At 42.9% G+C, this 22,510-nt stretch overlaps 1 protein-coding gene across 7 annotated transcripts in view; it reads left to right on the top strand.

The window, feature by feature from the left end:
• The window catches only part of Pdzd2 (PDZ domain containing 2), a 401,332-nt gene that overhangs the window by 258,934 nt on the left and 119,888 nt on the right, over positions 1 to 22,510 (top strand). The window lies entirely within an intron of this gene.

The raw sequence follows: 22,510 nt of genomic DNA, 5'->3' as shown, positions 1-22,510 counted from the left end.
CCGGCCCACGCTGCACCTGGGCTGGGACTGGTCCCGCCGGCGCAGGGTAGCAGGAAACTCTCGGCACACTCCCACAGGAACGTTTTGATAGCGGACACCTATTTCAGAGTGTTTCATAGCACTGCCATCTTGCCACCAGTTATGGGTTCATTAGCAATATTGTGATTTATGTAGAACTTCCTATTTTGCTTAAACTTTTACAAAATGAACAAGTGTCCTCTCTTATAGCAATCTTTTTTATTTCTTCTTCATAAAAGACTATTTAGATTATTCTTCTAACCAGCCACATTTGGCAATTACAGCTATAGACCCAGCATCCCTGGCCTGGGACCCCCATTTTATGGACAATGAAAGTAAAGTTTAGAGCATGTACAGGCTAAAAGGATTTGGGGGTGCCAGGAGTACACAGTTTGGAAATTACAGAGTTAAATAGGAACACCACACTTCTAGACTATTCCATTATTTCTAGGGTATTGCCTGAGAACTCTGATGATCAGGTGCCCATATTACAGGGTACTGGGACAGATTCAGTCCCAGTGTTGTCCTTCAGTTCTAGATTAAAATATGAGTGACATCAGCAATCCTGATATTTCCATGATTGACAGACTACATACAGCCCTCAGGGGGCTTTTCGGTAGACTGCTGCATCCTTCAGTACCTCAACTAACCCACCAGTAAAGAGGATAAATATATCTGTACTACCTCCCTCAAAAAGTCGTTGTGAAAATCAAATGGAACTATGTGAAGACCTTGGGAAAAAAGTAAGGAGCGCTATGTCTTCAGGAGGTGGTCTTAGCACAAAGTCTCCAGAGACTTTCTATGTGTCCTCAGTGGTCCTAAGCAGCATTTCTGTCAGTGGAAGAAATATTCTATAAATAGAGGACTGCTGGGGTCATGGAGAAGGAATCAGAATTTCCAGAGAAACACTGTGTGTTTCTCCTGCATTTCCTGATTACAGCAGCTCTAAAGGCCCATTAGTGAATTATTTCACACCATTTGCCCTTTTTTTATAGCCTCTTCCCAGCTGCAGTCTAGAATCAGGAGTCCTTGGGGTGAGAAGTTGACACCAGCAAGCCAGGATGTTCCGCCTCCTAAATGGCAGTGACTGTCTTTCATGCCATCCAGCTGTTGTGGGTGATGACCGTGCTTCAAGATTTGTCATTCTAAGAACAGCAGGATTTTTAACCTTGTTAACCAGACTAGAATAAGAACCAAATAAGCTTGAATATTTATAAAAACATTTGTGGAAATAGTTCCAACTAAGAGGTAATTCAAGAATAGATAAAGCCTTTTTTATTCTCCCCAAGAAATTATATTGTCTTACAATGAAGGAACTTAGTCTGTTGTGACTGACCTTGAGGGTAAATCCAATCTATGTCTGCATAAATTTGCTTAAGGAAATCTACAGATTTGGAGAGATGAGTATAAATACAGAGAAAATTCTTATAAAATGTCAGAAATTCTAAGTAGTAAGAGCGTATGGGATTGAATAACATTAGTGCATGTCCTTATGAGTGGAAGCCTCTAGCTCTGAGATCTGGCCATCCTGTGGACAGCCTTGGATTGCAATGGTTGGGAAAGAGCTTATGGGAGAGGCTTTCTTAGGCCTGGGTTCCTAAGCTCTGTCTGTATACGGAGAACCAGTGGGAAGTTCATTCCCCAGAGCGTGAAAGAAGTGTCAGGTTAGCAGCATGGTGGGGATTTGGGTGCCTGTTCTAAGGAGGACGAGAATGGGAGATCTTCCCTCCTGTAGTTGCTTGTAGATTGGTCATGTTTTGTCTGAAAAGAGGGGATTGGAAAGACTTCAGCAAAATTGTGCAAGATTTTAGTAAAACTTCATGCAGATAAACTGTGTTACATGATTTTATTTTACCTGTGCTTTGAATTCCATTTACCACTGCCAGCCTGTTAAAGTTGGTATTAAAATTACCTGGAAAACTTTGAAGAAGAAAGAACTGTGTTCCTGGCAGTTACAACCCTCACTCCCAGATTTAGATTTTTAGAATCAGGGGTTGGAACAAAAGCAGAGAAAAGACCTTATTCTTCAAAAGTTTTTCAAGAGCAAGCAATATTAGATGCCATCCAATTTTCTCATAATTTCACCCTCATGTCTGACCTGAGGACAACATAAAGTAGCAGTTAAAACATCACTTCTCTAATGTTTGTGCTCCTAGCGGTTAGGTTTTGAGGTCACAAGCAAAAGAAAACAGTTCTGTCTCATTTCAGCCAGAAAAGAAATTTAATAGCAGATTATTGGGAAGCTCAGAGAAGCCAGTGAAAGAGTTCAGATTTGGTTTTGAAAGAATAGGCAAAACCAAGGAAGACTACCTAGCTAACAACACCAAGGTCATGACACATACAGTCTGATTAGTACTCCATCACTGTTGTCAGACTGCTGGCAGTAGCTTTTTCTGTCCCAGTCCTTAACATCACTCCCACATGACTCACAGTGCCAGCCAAGATCATCCAAGGCCCAATTCTAAGTCATGCTCCTGTTGACAGGGGCCTGGGATTGGGAAACACAATAGATGTCCTTTCTTCACTACCTCTTATGTTATGAGATCTTCATCCAACTCCGTAAGATGATCAGATGCTCGCTAGCCATGAAAGAGCCTCCATCTCCTGAGCTATACAGGTACAATGACTTGATAAGATTGGTCTCCTCTTCTCTGCCATCTTCCCCTGGACGGATCTGCTTCTTTCTCTTTCCTTCCTTCCTCTTCCGTGAATGCCTTTCCCAGTTACCCACCCCAGTCAGGCTTTGAAGTGCTTATACACCTTCGAGCTGGTGAGCTAGGCTTAATGTTGGGCATGTCTCTTCACTCTAGCCCTCTCACCAGCCTCTGCCCACCAAATCAGCATTTCTGGCAGCCTCCCTGCTTCAGAAGGCAGCCATTACATTGAAGGACTGTGCTAGGTATTTGAAAAGTTTTCATCTTGTGAAGTCAAATATCTTCTACGCTTTACCTGTTTCGTGTTGGTATTGACTATATGTAACCTATACCACTACCTTGAAGTGGCCTCCCCCTTGCTCCATTCCTGATTTGTGTATAAAGCCATCATCTCCCTCCTGACACCACCCTGCTCCCATATTAGCTTTCTCAGAGTAAGCATCCTTAGTGCCTTCTGCTCACCATGAGGCAGAATTGCCATTTTAAAAGTTTGATGCTGGAACTGAGACATATTCCCTGCACTTAAGTCTTATCCGAACAAGATTATCACCTGCTCTGGTGCGGTGGACAGCTTACTTCCCCTAATGCAGTGAGAGATTACAGTGCCTTTGTAGTTGGCTCGCTTGCCCGTGAAAGTGGCTGTCTATAAAACCTCACTAGTTCTGCCTGAAGCTGCTCAGGACTTGTTTAAGCATCATGTGAGATAAGACTGGAGCTGGGAGCCTGCAGCCACCACTGGACACCAGCACTGCACAGAGTTCGCTTGGTCTGCTTGAGAGAATCTCCATCTGGTTTAGTGGGAGGACTGAGAAGGCAGGCTCTGGGTGGCTGGGAAAAATGAGTGCTAAACACCAAGGAAGAGTCGCTGGAATCTACTTCGTGTTCAGTGACTCCTCAAACATAAGTGAATAAGTAAGTGACGGGCACGCTATGGATGCTTGGGAGACACAGAGGAAGACAGCAGAGGGTTTGCTTTGTGCTTTCTGACTTCGTACTAATCCCATATTAATGTCTAATTTGCTTATACTTTTTAGCATAATAAATCGTCCCTGATTTTGGAAAAGATTAAATGGAATACACCCAAAGTACAAACTTGAGATCCTCTAACCTGAGAAAACACATTTTTAATTGTACCATTGTACAAATTCTGACCAACATAAGTCGTTTGAATTTGCCTCCACACTTGTCAGCCATTCTGTCACCCTAAAAGGTGTCTCCCCTAAAGTTAATCCCTCAACTCTCCTCCGGACTCTGGCACTTACCAAAACATACTCTGTCTGTATTATTTTGCCCTTTTGAGAAGGCTTGTTTGACTTTGCTATAACAAAATAACTTAGACTGGGTAACTTACAGTCCATTGTTGTGGAGGGTGAGGCATCCAGGATCAAAGCACTGGCAGATTTCGTGTGTGGTGAAGATTCTCTTGCATAGATGGTATCTTTCTGCAGTCGTCTCATACAGCCAGAAAGGCAAACTCTCTCGGGCTTTTCATATAAGGACTCAAGAGGGCTCCCCCTTCCTCCCCTAACCACCTCTCAAAGGTCCCAACTCTTAATACTATTGCACTGGGGCTTAAGTTAGAATATGAAAATTTCAGGAGGGGCACAGACATTCAGACACCGTGGAAACATATAGTGTGTACCCACTGGAGCCTTGCAGTTAGCTAACAGACTGGGGATTGATCCCCCTCAGCACTGAACCCGCAGTCCATTCCACTCTCCTGATGAGCAGTGTCCCCTTGCATAGATGCGCCCCATTGGTTTATCCCTTCACTCCTTGAATGTGTTGTTATGGCAGATCCCGACCCATGTAAAATCTCATGAAGAAGATTTTGAGCTACTTCTGTCTTCCCAGACAGAATGGTCTAATGGACAAAGATCTGCTCTCTCGCATGGGCACTGCACTTAGGCCTGCAGACTGTCATTTTCATTATCTCTCCTGAAACACTGAAAAATGAAAACTGACTGCTTCTCAGCCTATTGGCTAAGATCAAGTGTAAAAAATGAGAAGTGTATTTAGGTGGAGTACGTTAGCTCTCTTTGCTTTGACCTCAGGTGTCACCACCAAGTCTCTGTCTATTTTGAATACAAATTGTATTTTTATCTCTTATTACACTTTGAAACATGTTTAAAACCTTTTTTGAGTTTAGTGTATTTGTTCTTTTTAAAGAAAAATCTGATTGGTATCTTTAAAGGAAGTCAGTCAGTGTTCTAATATTATGGCTTTTTATTAAATTGTAATTATTACATAAACAGAGGATGCCAGAATTTTAAATCTCTTTTAAAGTACTGTTTTCAGTTTCAAATTGGACTTGTTCCACTGTCTATGGTAATAATTGTGAGATAGCTATGCCAAAAGATATAGTTATATCATAAACACTGGAGTCTGAAATTCAGGTTAGAGTGGAAAAGGGATACCATAAAAGAGGGTGATTTGAAATAATTATGTGATGGGAATGTCTGAATTTGCAACCTTGTATACCTTTGATTTATGATCTAGTAAAACATAACATTTAAAGAAAACCTCCTTCGATTTCATAACCTCAATTGAAAACTTGTGGGCTGCTGACGGCAGCATACAGATCCACCCTGAAGATTCAGAGCCGCCCACAAGGGCTAAGGGAAGCAGTTGCTTGCTTTTCAGTTAGAGAGAAAGTTTAGCTTGTTGTATCTTTTACTAAAAAGCAGTTGTTGCTTAGGTCATGTGTCTCAGTTCTAACGGGAAAGTAGACTCTGTAGACGTTCTTTTAAGGATACCGGAATCTGCGAGCTTCCTTTCCTATCTGTAAATAAGTGCAGTTTCCATCCAAATCTCAAAATAATTCTTTTAGAACTTAAACAGATCACCTGGAAAGTGGAGAAGTGATAAAACAAACAGCTTTTATAAAATAAGTACAGTGAGGCAAGGTATGTTCTTCCCAGACAACAGAATGTCCTTTGAAGCTCTAGTAATTAAAACAGTGTGACAGGAACTGATGACTAGACCAACAAACAGGCCCGTGAGCTTCAGGAAATGTCCCGAAGGAACTTAAAACTGGCCGATAAATGGCAGTCTGTGGAGTACATTTTATTGAAACAATTACCCTTAGGGAGAAGGAGCACCAAGTTTAATGCTATTTTTTTAAACCAGATAATATGGACTTTTATTTAATAATATGATTTCTGTATATTGAGAATATGAGAGGACACCCTTTACAAATGGAACTGATTTTACCAGGATGAGTAATGACAAAAGGAAACCAGTGTTTGACATGAATCTATGAGTTTATGCTTCAAATCCAACCAAGAAGCTGGTTACGATCTCTTTCCATTTCACTCTGGCTCATCTGAGATCTTCCCATCAGCCCTGATATTTTCCAACAGGGCTTGGTGTTGGCTGAAAGTCTGGAATAAGAAAGCCTCAAACTTTCAGGTCGTGCTGGGCTCCAGTTTATCAGGATGGCCCTGGCTCACACCTCAGAGAAACGCGATCCCACTGCAGTCCCAGAAAAGGTCTTGAACCCCCAGGCAATAGCTATGTTGCCTGGCTGTTATCTATGCAGTGTAAGAAACCCCTTACACTGCATAGATAACAGCCACTTACTGGTTAGCTGCTATTCTAAGTCCTACATAAAAATATATTCCAGATGGAGTAAACAGTGAAACATAAATATCATAAATATATAAAAGGAATAGGAAGATGTTTTAATGACCTAGGGTGGGATGCTTTCTTAAGTGGGACTGTAAATGCAAGAACTCGTTTACACAAGAGACGGAGATACACAAAGCTCTGCTGCATGACAGGACACCGTGAAAGCTGACAGTCAAGTGGTGGGGTTGGTTTTGAGTGGCTTTCGCATTTATTCAATACACTTTTCTGCCGTATGAGTAGTCGTACAAGAATGTATTTACAATTTGCATCATTTTCTCAGTGTGCTTGCCACAGTGTGTGGACCATGGCAAACACTCATAAATTATTATCGCTATTGTTATTTAAGCCCCTTTCTTCACAGTGATTCATATTTAGAAAATGTGGCTCTATGTCTAAATGCGTTTTTGTAAAAATCCTCTTATGTTTTGAAAAAGTCTCCTTTTTGTTGTTGCTGATATTCAATCCATTTTTCTACCATTTCTTATTGCTTCCATTCTTTTAGTAAATGGACAGTGACGCTTGGCTTAGCATGTGCCTAGAGCGTGCTGTACTCTGGGAGAGGGTGTGGGCTGCAGCCAGAGCATCAGATTGCAAAGCGCTCGTGAACTTGAAGGTGTGCACAGTTGTATTGATTAGCATGCAGTATATGTAAAAAATGTTAGAGTGCCAACCGGGAAGGTGCTGTCAAGCACCAAGTTAAGTGTAATCAGCCTGGGCTCAGGCGCCGGGGAGAGGCTGAGGCTCGTGGCCTGTGGAACTCCCAGAAAGGCTCCATCTCTTAGGGGTGCAGGGAACACATAGCCCAAGGAACCCCGCAGTGGTCGCGGGTGCTTATGGAAACTCTCTCACGTCTAAGACAAGCTTCCATCTGGATGGATCTGTGATCTGACTTGGTGACTCAAGTGTGACCCTCTAGAATGCCAAGTTCGGGGGTTGGCTTGCCTGGGGGTTCAAGACCTTTTCTGGGGCTGCAGTGGGATCGCGTTTCTCTGAGGCGTGAGCCAGGGCCATCTGGCTGGCACCCAGCCGCAGCAGTCTTGTCTGCTCTCCGTGCGTTCTCATTCCTTCCCTGCAACGCGGGGATTTTCACACGTTCACTCCTCTCCACATGTAGATCAGTAGGCACACGTTCACTCCTCTCCACATGTAGATCAGTAGGCTGGGATGGAGTCGTGAACGCTTGTAAGTGTTGCAGTGTCATGCCTTATATAAGAATCATTTAAGTCTCATAACCCGCTTGAGATGAAGAAATTAAGACAAAAATAAAAATCTAACCCAGAGGCTTATTTCCCTTTTCTATTGTTTTTCTAATCTGTTTGCTTCTGCTTGGTTGTTATTTCCTTCCCTCTTCTGACTGTGGACCTAATTTGTTCTTGTTTCAGTTTCTTGAAGTAAAAAGTTATTTATTTGAGATCTTGTTCTCAATTGGACATTTATCTTGATAAACTTCCCTTTTAGAACTGTTTTTGCTGTGTCCCATAAGTTTGGTTATGTTGTTTCCATTTTTATTTGTCTCAAGATAGTTTTTATTTCCTCTTAAATTTTTTTGGTGGAACCTGGGATTGAACTCAGGCCCTTGAGCTTGCCAGGCAAGCACTTATTCTACTGACCTATCTCCCTGGACCCTCCTCTTAATTTTTTTTTTTGACTCATTGGATATTCAAGAATAAGTTCTCCAATTTCCATATATTTGTGAATTTTCCAGTTTTCTTAATTATTGATTTCTAGCTTCATGCCTTTGTACCTGGGAAAGATACTTGATATGATTTCAGTCTTCATAAATGTGTTAGGACTTGTTTCGTTGCCTGACATATGATCTGTCCTGGACAGTGTTGCAAGTATGCTTGAAAAGAATAAATAATCCATTGCTGTTGAATGGAATGTTTTGAATTGGTCTGTTGATCCCTTTGGTCTGTAGTAGTGTTTAGGTATACTATTTCCTTATTGATTTTCTGTCTGGATGATCTATCCGTTGTGGAAAGTAGAGTATTAAAGTTCTCTACTATTATTGTATTGCTGTCTTATTTCTCTCTTCAGTCAGTTAATATTTGCTTTATATATTTAGGTGCTCCAATGTTGAGTGAAAAAATAATAGAAAAGATCAATGAAACAGTTGGTTTTTTTAAAAAGACAAAACTCTTAGCTAGACTGTTTTTATAAAAATAGAAAATTCAAGTAAAAGTATAAAGGAAAGAGGTGACATTATCACTAATACCACAGAAATACAAAGATCATAGATACAGCAATAAACAATTGTATACCAACAAATTAACAATGAAATTAGTATGTCAAAAAGATATTTGCACTCCCATGTTTATTCACAATAGCCAAGAATATGGAGTCAACCTATGTATCAACAAATGAATGGATAAAAGCACTATAGGGGTGTGTGCATGAGAGAGAGAGAGAGAGAGAGAGAGAGAGAGAGAGAGAGAGAGAGAGAGAGAGAGAGAGAAACTATCCAGCCCTTAAAGAAGAAGGAAATCCTATCACTTAGGACGTAGATAACCTGGAAGACATTGTATTAAACAAAAGAAGCCAGACCCAAAAAAGTAAATACCACACAATATTACTTACGCATAAGGTTTTGGGGGTGGGGAGTTTGTTTTGTTTTGCCTTGTTTTTGTACTGGGGTTTGAACTTAGGACTTTATGCTTGCCAAGTAGGCACTCTGCCACAGAGCTATCCCTCTAGCCCATCACTTATATGGAGAATCTTAAAAAAAAAAAAAAAATTGAACTCAGAAGCAGGAAGTGGAATGGATGGTATTTTTCAAGGTCTGGATTGAGGGACTAATGATCAAAAGACACGGACTTTCAGATATAATTAATACATTTTTACATTTATTTTACAGCATGATGATTATAGCTAATAATATATTTTGTAACTAAAAATTGCTGGGATAGTAGATCAGAAATACTCTCTCCACAAAAAGGTAAGTATGTGAGGTGATGAACAGTTAATTAGCTTGCTGCAACCATTTCAAAGACTGTGTACACACACACACACACACACACACACACAGATCATGTTACAGTATTTTATTGTGAGATAGGATGTCAATAGGGCACCCAGGATGGGGCTTGAACTTGTCATGCTCCTGCCCAGGCCATCCAGAGTGCTGGGGTCCTGGGCTTGCGCCCCACACAGGGCTGTCCTTTGTCCATCCTTCCTCAGTTGCTCTTTTACTTTGTCTTCTATTCTTCACTGTTCCCCCAGGTAAGACTGAGTCACCAAACATTTTTTTGAGCCAAGGACTCACTCTGTAGTCCAGCCAGGCCTAGTAGTCACTAGGTAGCCCAGGCTGACCTTGAGTTTGAGCCAATCCTCCCGCCTCTGCCTCCTGGCTGCTGGGGTTACAGGCGTGTGCCACCACTCCCAACTTGAGCCATCACGTTTTAAAAACAGTTTTTATTTAGACAAATAATTATGTACAGTGCACAATACTGGACAGTCGCGGTAAATGATTTATGTATTTACTATGCTGTGCTTTCTATCACTATTTTAAAACATCCTCCTACTTAATAAAAATAAGTTTACTATAAACCATGAAGCCCTGTGCTGCGGGCAACATCATACACCTCACGTGTACCGTGGCTCTCAATTAAATTCAGGGACCACGTGGAGTGATCGATTCCCACCATCTGCTCTCTGTGATGTTCACGGAAGGATGAAGTCATTCAGTGATGCGTTTCTCAGGACGTGGCCTTGTTCTTAAGTGATATTTGGCTGTAAATCTTGTCTTGAATGATTTCAAAAGACTGTAGTGAGTCTCTTTAGGAGGAAATCTCTGGAAAGAATAGAATGGAAATTGTTAACAGTAGCATTTTAAAAAAATTTCTTGGCTGGTCATGATGGTAAGCACTGTAATCTCAGCACTTTGGGAGGACAACTACAAATTCAAATTCAAGCCCAGCCGGGGTAATTTAGCTATTTAGCAAGATCCTTTCTCCAAAAGCAAGGGGTGGGTCTAGAGACCTAGCTGGGAAAAGGCCCTGGGTTCAATTTCCCAGTACCACAAACAAAAAAGAAAAACAAAGAACACCAACCACAAGACTGTTGAGTATCGTGACCTTGGTAATACTGTGGCTTATGTCTTATCCCGAGCTTACATCCAGCCCTTTCAGTCTTTGGAAGGCTGTGTGTCCTGAGCCCTGAAGGCTGCTGCCCTCCTGGCAGAGTGCCAATCTGAGGGCACAAAGAGTGCACTTTGCCTGCAGCCTGGGAGCTGGGACAAGTCGAGATGCCTGCGTGTGTGAGAAACCCCACCAGTCCGATGGAGCCGTGAGACCAGGCAAAGCTTGTGCCCCCACCTGAGCTTCTGGAAGGTCCTCTGGTCCGGTCAGATGCTTTTGCTTCTCTTCCTACCCACAGATTCTCCTCCTCACCCTCTTCCTGGTGTGCAGTTCAAGAACCAACTTTCCAGAGTCTTTCCAGGTAGCCATGTCTGATTTGGGGACATTTTCCATTTGCTCTAAGTGGAGGATTCCAAACTGGTGTGCACCAACTCCCGGCTATTTCCCAACAAGAACGCTTGTGATGAAGTGCGTTCCTAATATTCTAAACTCACTTGCCACTCCCAGCCCCTCACCTGCTTGCAGCTGTGCGGTGGCCAGCCAGAGGCACAGCGGTCCTAGTGCTCAGATCAGCCATATGCCTGTAGCGATCTGCTCAGAACACTTAAAAGCATCTGACTGTTTACTATCAGCATTACTATGGCTTTGCAGAATGTTGGGACACTTAACATGAAAACTGAGGGGGTTTTTTAACTTTTTTTTTTTTTGTGGAACCGGGGATTGAACTCAGGACCTTGTGCTTGCCAGGCAAGTGCTTATTCTACTGCACTATCTCCCCAGCCCTTGAGGGTTTTTTTTAAACTCTTGTCTCAGAAAAAGTAGAAAAGTTCTTTTTAAAGGTGGCAGATGAGCCAGAGGGGAGGGAGGGCTGTCCAAGTATTCCTAACAGTGGAGGGCAGGGAAGAGAAGTCATTTCCACAGTGTGTGGGGGGTGAGGGGTGGCAGCTGCACCTGATTTATTTCAGGGTGATTGCCTATATCAGTGTGAGCTGCTGGTGTATTTTGCAGAATATTCAGAGCTCAGCTGAACCCAAAGCCTGGCTGAGATGAGCCGCCTCGCAGACTCCACGGCGAGTCCTGGTGCAGTTCAGGGACATCAAGGACCAGCCTGAGTTCAGATGAGGCCAGGGTGGCAGCTGTCCCTCTGGCAGCTGGGAGATAGCCCTGGCCAGGTGGATGTGGAAGGGAAACAGAGGCCACCATGGCTCTGAATTCTGAGAGACATCTGCCTCATCTCTCTCTGGCAGAGAGCATGCGCTGAGCCGCACTCTGTGCCTATCATCTCTACTGGCTTGGTCCTCCCTGCCCCTCATCAAATACATATGCACACACCCTGTCCTCAGCACACCCCCGAAGCAGTTCTGTGCCTTGAGGCACGCTGATAAGGGCTCTGTCCCTAAAGCACACTCACCTTACCTCTTTAGGGCTTTAGTTTTAGAACCTATTTCTGACTCCCTGCCCATCCCTGTGAACGTTATTTTTCTGAATCCCTTTCCCTGGGCTTCCCTGGATTCTCTTTGCCCCATTCCTGCCACGAAAAGAGTCTTGATCCCTCCTCGTTGTGAGGTCACCTTCTGGGGAATTGCAGCCAGGACAGTGGCAGCAGACAAGCTTGACCAGTTGACCCCTAATTGCCTAGACAATTTCTGAAAGGAAAAGCTCTAACATTTCTTGGTATTCCTGTGCAGAGCAGTAAACCAGCCAACTGGGTCCATTAGCCAAGTAATCCTCCCAGCCACCCCATAGGAGGTGCGACTGAGGAGTTAGTCTCAGAAGTTAAGTGCCTTGCCCGAGTGCCATGCTGGGACCTGCACCAAGGGTAATCGTACTCCAAATAGCTGACACTCGGATGAATTTTTATAAAGCTTCTCAGGTATTAATTCAAGAGAATCCCAGTCATAAGCCCTTGGCTGTGACTTTTTCCTGTTGCTAGCCAACAAATTCAAGGGGGATTTTTGTGAATGCCTTCATCTTACTTGGCTTTTCTAAAATGTCTCTGCCAGGGTCTTTCATGCCCATATCGGGTGAATCTTGTCCAGGCCGATTCAGCTACTCTCATTTCCCATTGCCTCTTCTTTGAGAGTTACCTGTTGTCCTCAACTTCCTCCCTTCCTTCATGCTGGCATTTCTAGGAAGCAGATGCTGAGTTGGAGCCAAGAGTGTAAAATGCTTGTTGGATGACACCTGTAAAGAGCTGGGAATGAGAGACGTACTGTGCTGCAGACCTGAGATCCCTCAGCGTAACGGGGAACTCTAGGGAATGGTTTGGCACTGAGGGGAAGTGGCCAAGCTTCGTGCTTTCTCTTCTCTCAGCCATTGACCTTGACTTAAGCAGCAGTGACCCTGAGGAAGCTCACAACAGGGGGTGTGAGCTGCCCCCAGTGGCCACAAGCTGTCAGCAAGGCCTTACCTGAAGGGGGATCTAAGTGGTATGCCTCTGTCACCTACCCCAGGGCTTTGCCTGCCCCTTCTGTTTCTGCTTTCTTTGGACCCTTCACTGCTGATGGCAAGAAAATCCCCAAGAGCACAGAGGGTGGCATTTAGGTGTTTCCTCACAGGAAAGCAGTGTGCAGTCAGAAAGGGCTGCTCCTTGGAGGAGGAGAGGAGCACCCCTTGCTGCGGAAGGGCTGACGTGGGGCTGACTGGGAGGTGTGGAATGGGAGAGGTAATAGAGCAGAAGGGTATCTGAGAGGAGAAGCCGACCTTGGAAGGGCCAATCTCCTGCTTACATTTGTTGCCCTCAGTGAGACTTGGAGGCCAGAATGGTTCCTTAGTCCTCGCCTGTGATTCTAGGCAACCTCAACTAATTTAAACAAGTATTACCTCCATTTTTCTGGTATTCTTGAGGACCCACGCCAGCTCCTTGCTGAGAGCTGGAATGGAATAGTTGGCCACTGCCTCCCACACCCTGAGAAACCACTTTGCCTCCTCCCTGCCCTGAAATATCTTGTTTTCCTTCAGGCCTTTTTCTTGTGGGTGTGAGGCATATTTGGGGTGTTGACACACACTAAAATAGAATTCATTATGATGGTAAAGTGGGGAAGAGCCTCTTTAGGCCCTTAAAGGTTGCAGCCCTTTAGGGATACCTGGCGTGATGAACATTAGGATGGGCCATTCTGTGAACTCTAAAGTCCTCTGCAGGGTTTGTTTGGAAAGATGAAGAGCTGAACCCCAGCTCCACCCTAACCAGCGTGGCGACTGTGTACAAGTTAATCTCCATAAGGCTGCAATTTCTCATTCCTGAAAAGTGGACTCCAATATTCACCTCAGTAGGGTTGTTTGAGAGTGAAATAGGGGGGTGCACACATACACCTAACATGGTTCACAGTACACAGTTACAGCTTAATGTTGGTACCACCCCCCTCGTCTATTGTAAAACTCAGATTCATTTTTAGCTTTTCTAATATGAACACACCATTAAAAGTAAGCTGTGCATTTTCAATGTTTGTGCCTACATATCCTATAATTTAAGGTTTCTTTAATGCTTCATTTGATATTTTTTTAAAATCCTAATAAATCTAAGTGTCTTTTAACTTGTCTTGTCTGAATAGACCTACAGGAAGAACCAGGGCTCCAAGATATCTCGCCATGGTTATTCACACCTGGTTGACAGACACATGAAGACTTAAAGGTTGTTCTAGCCCCCTGGTGAAGACTTGTTCTATGTGTTTCAGTAGGCCAAGGTGCTGTCTACTTGGCTTTCTCATAATCAAAGTCCTCTAAACTAAGAATGGTCCTAAAGAATCAGAGAGCGAGAGCGAGAGCGAGAGCGAGAGCGAGAGCGAGAGACAGAAAGAAAGAAAGAAAGAAAGAAAGAAAGAAAGAAAGAAAGAAAGAAAGATAGATAGATAGATAGATAGATAGATAGATAGATAGATAGATAGATAGATAGATCAGGGAAAATCCCTAACCTTTCCTCCAGTTCCTCCAGTACCTTTTGCTGGGAGAAGAAGGTCTCAACACTGAGTGACCCATCTGCATGGTCCTGTTCAGCCCGCCATGCCTGCCAGAGAAGAAACAAAAAGAAAACAGACCGTTGGGTGGTTCAAAAATTCTCAGTTTACTGCATACGAGTGACTCAGGAAAACAGTACTGACATTAGCCAGAACATGTTGATGGGAAGAGTCTCTCTTGGTTTTGTTAGTATCTTTCCTCTGTTGACTTCAAAACAGTGGAAGCAACTCTGAAAAGAAGCCCACTACTTTGATGGAAGCTGTTTTGACATAAGTGAAACCAGGCATAGCGCAAAGTGGGGGTAGACTCTAGCCAAACCCCTGGAACAGTCCCTGGAAGGTTTGAGGCAAGCTGAGGAAATTACTTCAAGATGGAGTTGGATCTACTTGAAAGTATGGGGAGCCAGCGGGTATAGACATCTTGTCAATGTCTGAAATGTGTGTGAGAAGCATTGTGTGCCTTCTGAGATAGATAGGGCCATAGGAGTCCTCCTCCTTTATTGTCACCTCTGAGGACAGGAAAGAGGGTGGCCACCTTTTCCATGGTGCACTGTGTGGGCCTGAGGGTCACCTGCTATTGTCAACTGTTGGATTTTGCCAGCTTAGGGGATGGGAGCAGAAAAGGAAAGTATGTGTTGTTATTCTCATAGCTTCCAATGTGAGGAACATAGGAAAGGTGAGGGGGCAGTATGGAACTCAGTTCTTAGTCATCTTGTACATATTTTTTAGGGCTTGGTGTCCCTAAATCTTTAATATAATTTGAACATGGTGTTGCTTTAGTTATCCGTAAATGTTCATGATAGCCTCTTGCAATGCAAGGCCAAGGGGAACTACTCCATATGTGGGAAACCTAAGGGCTGGCTGGGCTGGAGAGTTGGGCCCTGAGTCGGGAGCGGGATGCCTTGAGTTTTCTGTCCCACATCCTGAACAGTCTTCAGCTTTAAGGGGTGAGTCACAGCAGAGCTGTAAGAAATTGTGTCTGGCATGGCGAGAAGAGGGTGTAGGAGGGGCTTGATGCAAAGAAAGTACAGAAGAGACTGGAATAAAAATAACATAGAGAAAATAAATGAAATGCAGCTGATGTGAATATATGGTAATATGAATTATTGTCATAGTACCAACATTGTATTTGGGTCCTCCTGAAAATTTATACGTTGGAACTTATTCCTCAATATGATGAAATTTGGAAGTGGGGCTGTTATGGTTTGTGTCTAGTTGTCTCCCCAAAGCCTTATGCAGTCATGGGGCTGACTTCTAGACTTTGTGATTAATTCTGATCCAATGCTGGGATTATGGGTGTGAGTGCTGCTGGGATTATGGGTGTGAGTGTACACCTGCTCTGGGGCAGATAGTCTGAATGCAACATAAAGAAGGTGGACTTGCTCTGGGTAGCCATTGTTGCTGCTACTTCTGCATTTTGCTCTCTTGCTCTTTGCTACTGCCATAAAAGGCTGCTCTCTGCCCTGTGCCTTAGAGTTAGCCAAGTACGGGCTGAAGCCTCCAGTAACTGTGTGCTAAATAAACCTTTCCTTCCCTAATTCTGAATGTTGGGTATTTGTCCCAGCAATGAGAAAAGAGTAACCAAGACTCGAGTTGGGGTGTGATTAGGTCATGTAAGGTGCCCTTATGAGGAACGATCTAGAGAGATTCCTCACTTCTTCTACAAAAGGCATGTGAGCCCACAGCAAGGAGCTGTCTGCCTCCAAGCCAGAAAATGAGCCCTCACCGGATTCCTTGCTCTTGAATTTCTTGGCCTTCAGAACCATGTGAGAGAAATTTCTGTTCTTTTTAAGCCTTTCTGTCTACAGCAGTTTGTTACATAACTCAAAGGGATAAAGCAAATTCATATCGTACACTGTTAGATTGCCAGTATGAGAGGGAAGCTTTGGCTTTGTGATGATGAAGCCCAGTTGCTTTATGATGACCTTGGAACAACAGGAAGGACGTAGGAGACCAAGTGGGAGAAAACACCCATCCCATTCAAATGGAACCCTGAGAGCAAACTTCAGAGGGAGACAGGGCTTCCAGGGGACATTAATTGTAAATGGCCTCAAGGACCTTATTGGGGGAATGAAAATAATCTAAAATTGATTTGTGTTGGTCATTGCATAACTTGGTATGTCTCCTAAAATCATTGAACTGCATACTTGAAATGCATTAATTGTGTAAGATAGGTCTTTAGAATCATTTTTTAAGAGGTCTCTCTTTTTGTCTACCTGTAATCTATCTATCTTTCTCTCTGTCTGACAGAAGGGATTTTCTTATGAGCCACATTTGTTTGTGGTACTAACCATGTGTAAGCCACTAGGCTATTGCATGAGTATACGAAATTGAAGATCGTTCATTACAAAGTGCATTAACATAATTTTCAAAGAAGGCAACTACTGAGATCTTTGGCGGCACTACTCATCACTAACTTGGAAGTTGAAACGAGATAAGATAGTTTTAAACCATCACACAACAGATTAAAAAGAGCCGCACTATTCAGTAACAAATGGGTTCTCTAAGATACCACTAGTAGGATTCTAAATTGTTACCATCTACATGAAGGAAAGATGGACAGTGCATATTGAAAGACTTGGATGTGCTTTTGGCCCAGCAAGAACTTTTAACCTAGGAAGTCCACCATAGGGACGGACCTTCAGGAGGTTTTCCACTCCATAGGTTTGCTGATACTTTACATGTTTTTGTCTTTTTTTTTTTTTTAATGTTTTTGTCTCTGTATCCATCCTATGCTCCAAAGTCCACAGCCAGATACCCAGTTGTTCACACAACAGCCACATGAGCATCTGAAACTCAAGGTGCCAGAATTTGACTCTAGGATAGACCTATACAATTAGAATACTAGGATAGCATCAACCCTCCAGAGGTATCCTGGCAGCCTCAGATGGTGGCAACCCCATTCTTCCAGGTATTCAAGCCAGATGCCAAGACATCACCCTTCAACCTCTTCTATCCCATATCCAATCCAAAAGCAAAGATTTTCTCTACTTTTTACTTGACATGATTCTGCCTGTTTCTTCCCTTTTCTACATGGTTCTGGTTTTTGCGTCTACATTGAGCGACCTTATCTTTCCTTGGAATCCCTGCACATGGTCTTCTGTCTGGTTTCTTTGCTTCTACCTTTGTCTGTTCTCAACACAGAAACAAAGAAATTGCTTCCTAGATAGGATGTGATGCCCTCACATTGCTCCTCTCCGCCCAGAATTCAGCAGCTCCCTATTCTACACAAAATCTTCACCGTGACGCACTCACAGGAAGTGCTGTAGGAAATGGTCTCCGCTACCTCTCCAGCCTCTGCCTCTGCTTTCTTCCCCACTCCTTTCCAGCCACAGGGGCCTCCTTGCTGTGCCTCCCGCACACCAGGCTGCTTCCAGTTCACCACTTTGCCCCCTGCCACTGCTTCTGTCTGGAGGGCTCCTCTCCCAGGCAGCTGTATACATGGCCAACTCTTTGACCTTTTTCAAAACTTTGCTCAATATGTTCTGCCAGAGGGGAAAACTTAGCCACACAATTTAAAATTTCAGCTGGACTCTTCCAATGCCTGGCATACTCGAGCTGCTTTATCCTGTTCTGTGTTTTCTATTGTGCATAGCACACCCCGCCTTCTAACACTTTGTAGCTGGATGTCTATTTGAATAGGTCTGTTGTTTATCATCTGTATGCCCCTGCCAGGTTGTAAGTTCCACAAAGACAGGAGTCTTTGTTTTGTTCATCTCTGTACCCTCAAGTACCTAAAACAGTGCCTGGCTCATAGTAGATAACTATTTGTCATATGAAAGCACGAATGAGTGGGTTATGCAAGGAGCAGGTAGTAACTTTATAAATAGGAAAAAAATAGTATTGAGGCACAAGAAAAAAGTGAAATGCTTTCCATGTTCACTATATGACACAGATCAATTCTCTGATGAGGTGAGATGGAGTCACTCAGGTATAGCAAAGTCTGACTCTCCCAGCTCCCCCTGTGTCCACCACCATCCCAGCCTCCCAAACTGACAAAAGGCAACCCACATCATCAGCGTATGTTGGCAAAGCTATGTGGCTGGAGTTTTAATTTGCAGACATGAGTTGATCTCACGTAGCTATGAGAAACCCTGATCCACTCACCGTAATTTAATAAAGAAATGCAATCATTTGCAAATAGAACCTTAGCAATTCTCTTTTGATGGCCAGTATCTTTACACTACATGTTATAAGATCAGTGCTCACTGTCACTGGGGCATTTTCTGCTTAATTTAGCTTCTGCGTTTCTATTTCTATCAAGCATATGTGCACTTTAAAAGTATGTATTGGTTCATGCAGAAATAAGGTGCATGACAACCTTTAAGGAAAAGAGAATGTTTACATAGCTTGCTGTTGAGTGATAGAAAGGCCTATACCTCTGTATCCCTCTGGTGAGCGTTATTGAAGCACGTGATACATCCCAATATTCAAGATAATTTACTATAGTGGTTGTGGATTTTAGTCAACTTTGTTAGAGATAGGACTTTCAAGATAAACAGGAAAATCAGTGACACCTTACTGCGTGGAAATCAAAATAACTTTTCCCTCCGATCCTACGATTTGCTGCTTTTAGCCAGTATTTCCCCACGTGGCCATCGCCTCATGCCTCTGTGTGCAGGGATATTGCATCTGATGGCCCGTGGGTGTGGGAGGCAGTGTGAGCTGGGATGTGATGGCGTACAGTTAACACTGGTGGACACAAGTGCAGCTGCCATCTTAGAGGCTGGTACCCTAATTTAGATTACGATAGACTCATAGCATGAAGTAGCTGCCTTATTTTTTTACTCCTCTTAGGATAATTCTTCTGTTTGAACTGTAAAGAAAACTTTACTAAATATTAAGAATTTTTTTCTTTTTCTTTTTTTTTTTTTTTAGAACCGGTGATTGAACTCAGGCTCTTGCACTTGCCAGGGAAGCACTTATTCCACTGAGCCATCTCCCCATCCTTTAATATGAAGGATTTTCAATGCATGCTTGTGTGTGTGTGTGTGTGTGTGTGTGTGTGTGTGTTTCTAATTAATGTCAAGAGTAAAATATTGAGCTCTTTTTATTATGCTTGATGTTGGAGAGCAAGTACAGTTATAATCTGTATATTGTCCTGCTAGGTGTCGAGATCTAAGATTTTGCTCGACTGGTAAACTGCCAAATTAGCCTGCAAGGTTTCATGGATGTTTGTGGGACACATGAAACTCACAGATCAGAGACACAAAAGACAGCTTATTATTCACAGAAATATGAATCTCCCATCATTGTGTTACTGCATTTTTTGAGGTTTTAGTTACCTACCCTCGACCTCAGTCTTGGAATATTAGGTGGAAAATTCTAGAAGTAAACAGTGATTGTAAATCATAAAATGCAGTTGTAAACCATTCTGGTTAACATGATGAACCCTCTGGTTATCCCACTCTGCCACGCCCAGGACATAAATCATCTCTTTTATCTGGTGTCCCCATGGTGGGTACACTGTTCACCTATTAGTTGCTTAGGTAGAGCTCTCTTGGCTATCAGATTGGTTATTGTAGTACTGCAGTGATTGTCAAGAAGCCCCTTTTTAGTTCACAGATATCAGCATATAGCATTAGGGTGAGAATTCTACCCATTAACTGCTATTTTCAAAAACCTGATGGGAATTTTTAGGACCATTGCCTTAACCATCTTGTTTACATAAATGTGTGGTTTTGCCCCTGCCACATTTCCTGACTTTTCTCCTTTCTCTCTCTTTGTTGTTTAATCCTTAAGCTCTCTCTTTCCATTTAACTGTGTTATACCTTTCAATTTTTATTTCTTCTTTTGAGGTCTTACACTAGGGAGACAATACACTACTTACACATGGGTGTCTGGTTTATTTCACTTATGAGTATATCTTTAAGTTGCATCCACTTACCTACAAAGCCTTCGAGTTTATCATTCTTTATAGCTGAGTAATACTCTATTGTATGAAAACACATCTTTCTCATCCATTCCTCAGGTGACAGGCATCTTGGTTGTTTCCAAGATGTGGCTATCACAAATTGTGCTGCTATAAACATGTACATATATCACTATGATATGATTTCAGTTCTTTTGGGAAAATTCCCAGAAGGGGGATAGCTGGACTGAATGGGATTTCCAGTCCTAGTTTTTTGAGGAGTCTCCAGACTGATTTCCATAACGGCTGCACCAGTCTGCACTCCCACCAGCAGTGGAGAAGGGTTCCTTTTTCCCCACAGCTACTTAATAATGGCCACGAAGCGTCAGAGTAGCGATGGTGAAAGTTCAGATGTGCCAAAGAGAAGCTACAAAGTGCTTCCTTTAAGTGAAAAAATGAATATATATGTATGTGAACAGCTTCTTTCCCTTTCATGGCGTACACTGTACCTTTCAGATAGAAAAGAAGAAAGGGAAGAAGAACGAATGTACGTCGACACACAGGACGGCTTCGATAATCGTCCAGCTGCTTTCTGCTGGTTCATTAAGGAAGCAGCTAATGCTTATTTTTTTCTCACCTTTTTAATTTTTAAAACTTTTTTGACCAACTTTGCATGTTTATATCTGGTAATCTGAACAACTAATTTGAATTCAATATGCAATATAACAACCATTGTTGAATTCCTATCATTTTGTATAGTAAAATTCTGTATCATTTTTATTTTTACTCTTTTTAAAAATACATGTATGTGAGTAGGTATGTATATGTGTGTATGTATAGAAAAAGATAGAATAAATAGGATTCAGGACAATCCTTTAATCAGGCATCCACTTGGGGTCTGGGAACAGATCCCTCATGAATAAGAAAGGATTGTTACCAACTTCATATTAGCCTGTTTCTTCAACTGTCCACTTGGGTTCCCTGATCCAAATTTAATGATGTAATTAACTAAACATACCTTATGGCAGAAAGAACATACTCATGATTCACACTGTGCTGTCTAGGATTGAGAGAAGGGGGGGAGTTGCTGAGCCCCAGCCACTTCTGCTGAGTGGAAGAAGGAAGGAGGAGTGGAGATTGTCTTCCTCAGCCTGCTCCTTGGAGTGTAGCTGGAATACACTGTTGTCACATTTGCTCCTACGCCTAGGCTATGGCCTAGTCTCAGAGACATGTGGCAAGTGAGCCCTTCTTCTTCTTCTCCCCTCCAGTCGGGGCTACCTTCCTCCACTTCTGTGATAGCAACGTAGATTGATTCCTCTTCAGAGAAGGCCGTATAAGCACATCAAGGAAGTCACTCTTATCAGCACAATATTCAGCAAAGCCATTCCTGCAGAGCCCCCAAAAGAGAGTTTGACACTTACTGGGGAAGTCTGTAGAATCTGAGGCAGGTACCTCAAATCCAAGTTACCTGGAAAGCAGAGCCCAAGATTGCCCTTGGGTACTGGGGGTCCCTTCTCCTCTTATGGAGCTGCCCAAACTCGCCTCCCTCTGTCTCAGCCAAGTATTCACCAACAAATTAATCTCTCTATTTAACATTTCCTCTCAAGCCATTATTCTTTGGGAACCTCCAGGTTCACAGCTTCAGATATACCTTTGGCGTAATTAGGCTTAACACATTTGCAAAAAATATATACACATCTGCACGTTCATGGTTGAGCTTGGCAGCACTGTTCCCATGAGCTCATACTGTGTGTGGGCTGGGCATCAGTAGTAGTCAAAGGCTGAATGCCTAAGATGATTTTCAGAGGCACCCAGAGATGTTTTCCTTCCCAAGATTTTGGCAAAATCATCAAAATAACAAACTTGTGCAACTTCCTTTAACCCTCTCTTATAGAATCAAGACATAGATAATGTGTCTTTAGACAGCTCTCCTGTGTCTCTCTTGTCTTCCGTTTCTTGGTAGTTATTGTTCTTTAAACTCAGGATACCTTTATCCTTCCAGCTTTTCCAAACATCCAGCGTCACCTGCCAACTCCTTTTTAAACCTTCCAATCCCCAAGAGCACAGATTCCAGAACCGTGACAGCACATACGGAAGGGAAGAGATGCTCACACTTCACTTTGAATAAGGCTTCTTTTGAGGAAAAAGAGAGGGAGGGTTGAGTTCAGAAAGCCACAGGAAGCAAAGAACTATAACAGGTTCCAGAGGGAAAGTTCTGGGCTAGAATTCAAAATTTCGTTTCTAGATATATTGAATCTTTCTTCATTTTAAGATAATCCTGGGATGGGGCTGGTGAGATGGCTCAGTGGTCTAAAGCTCCTACTTAGA

This window comes from Octodon degus, unplaced genomic scaffold (genome assembly GCF_000260255.1).
Source record: "Octodon degus isolate 3935 unplaced genomic scaffold, OctDeg1.0 scaffold00149, whole genome shotgun sequence".
Taxonomy (NCBI): Eukaryota; Metazoa; Chordata; class Mammalia; order Rodentia; family Octodontidae; genus Octodon; species Octodon degus.
The sequence above is the reverse complement of the archived record's forward strand: the minus strand, read 5'-3'. Positions and strand labels throughout refer to the sequence as shown.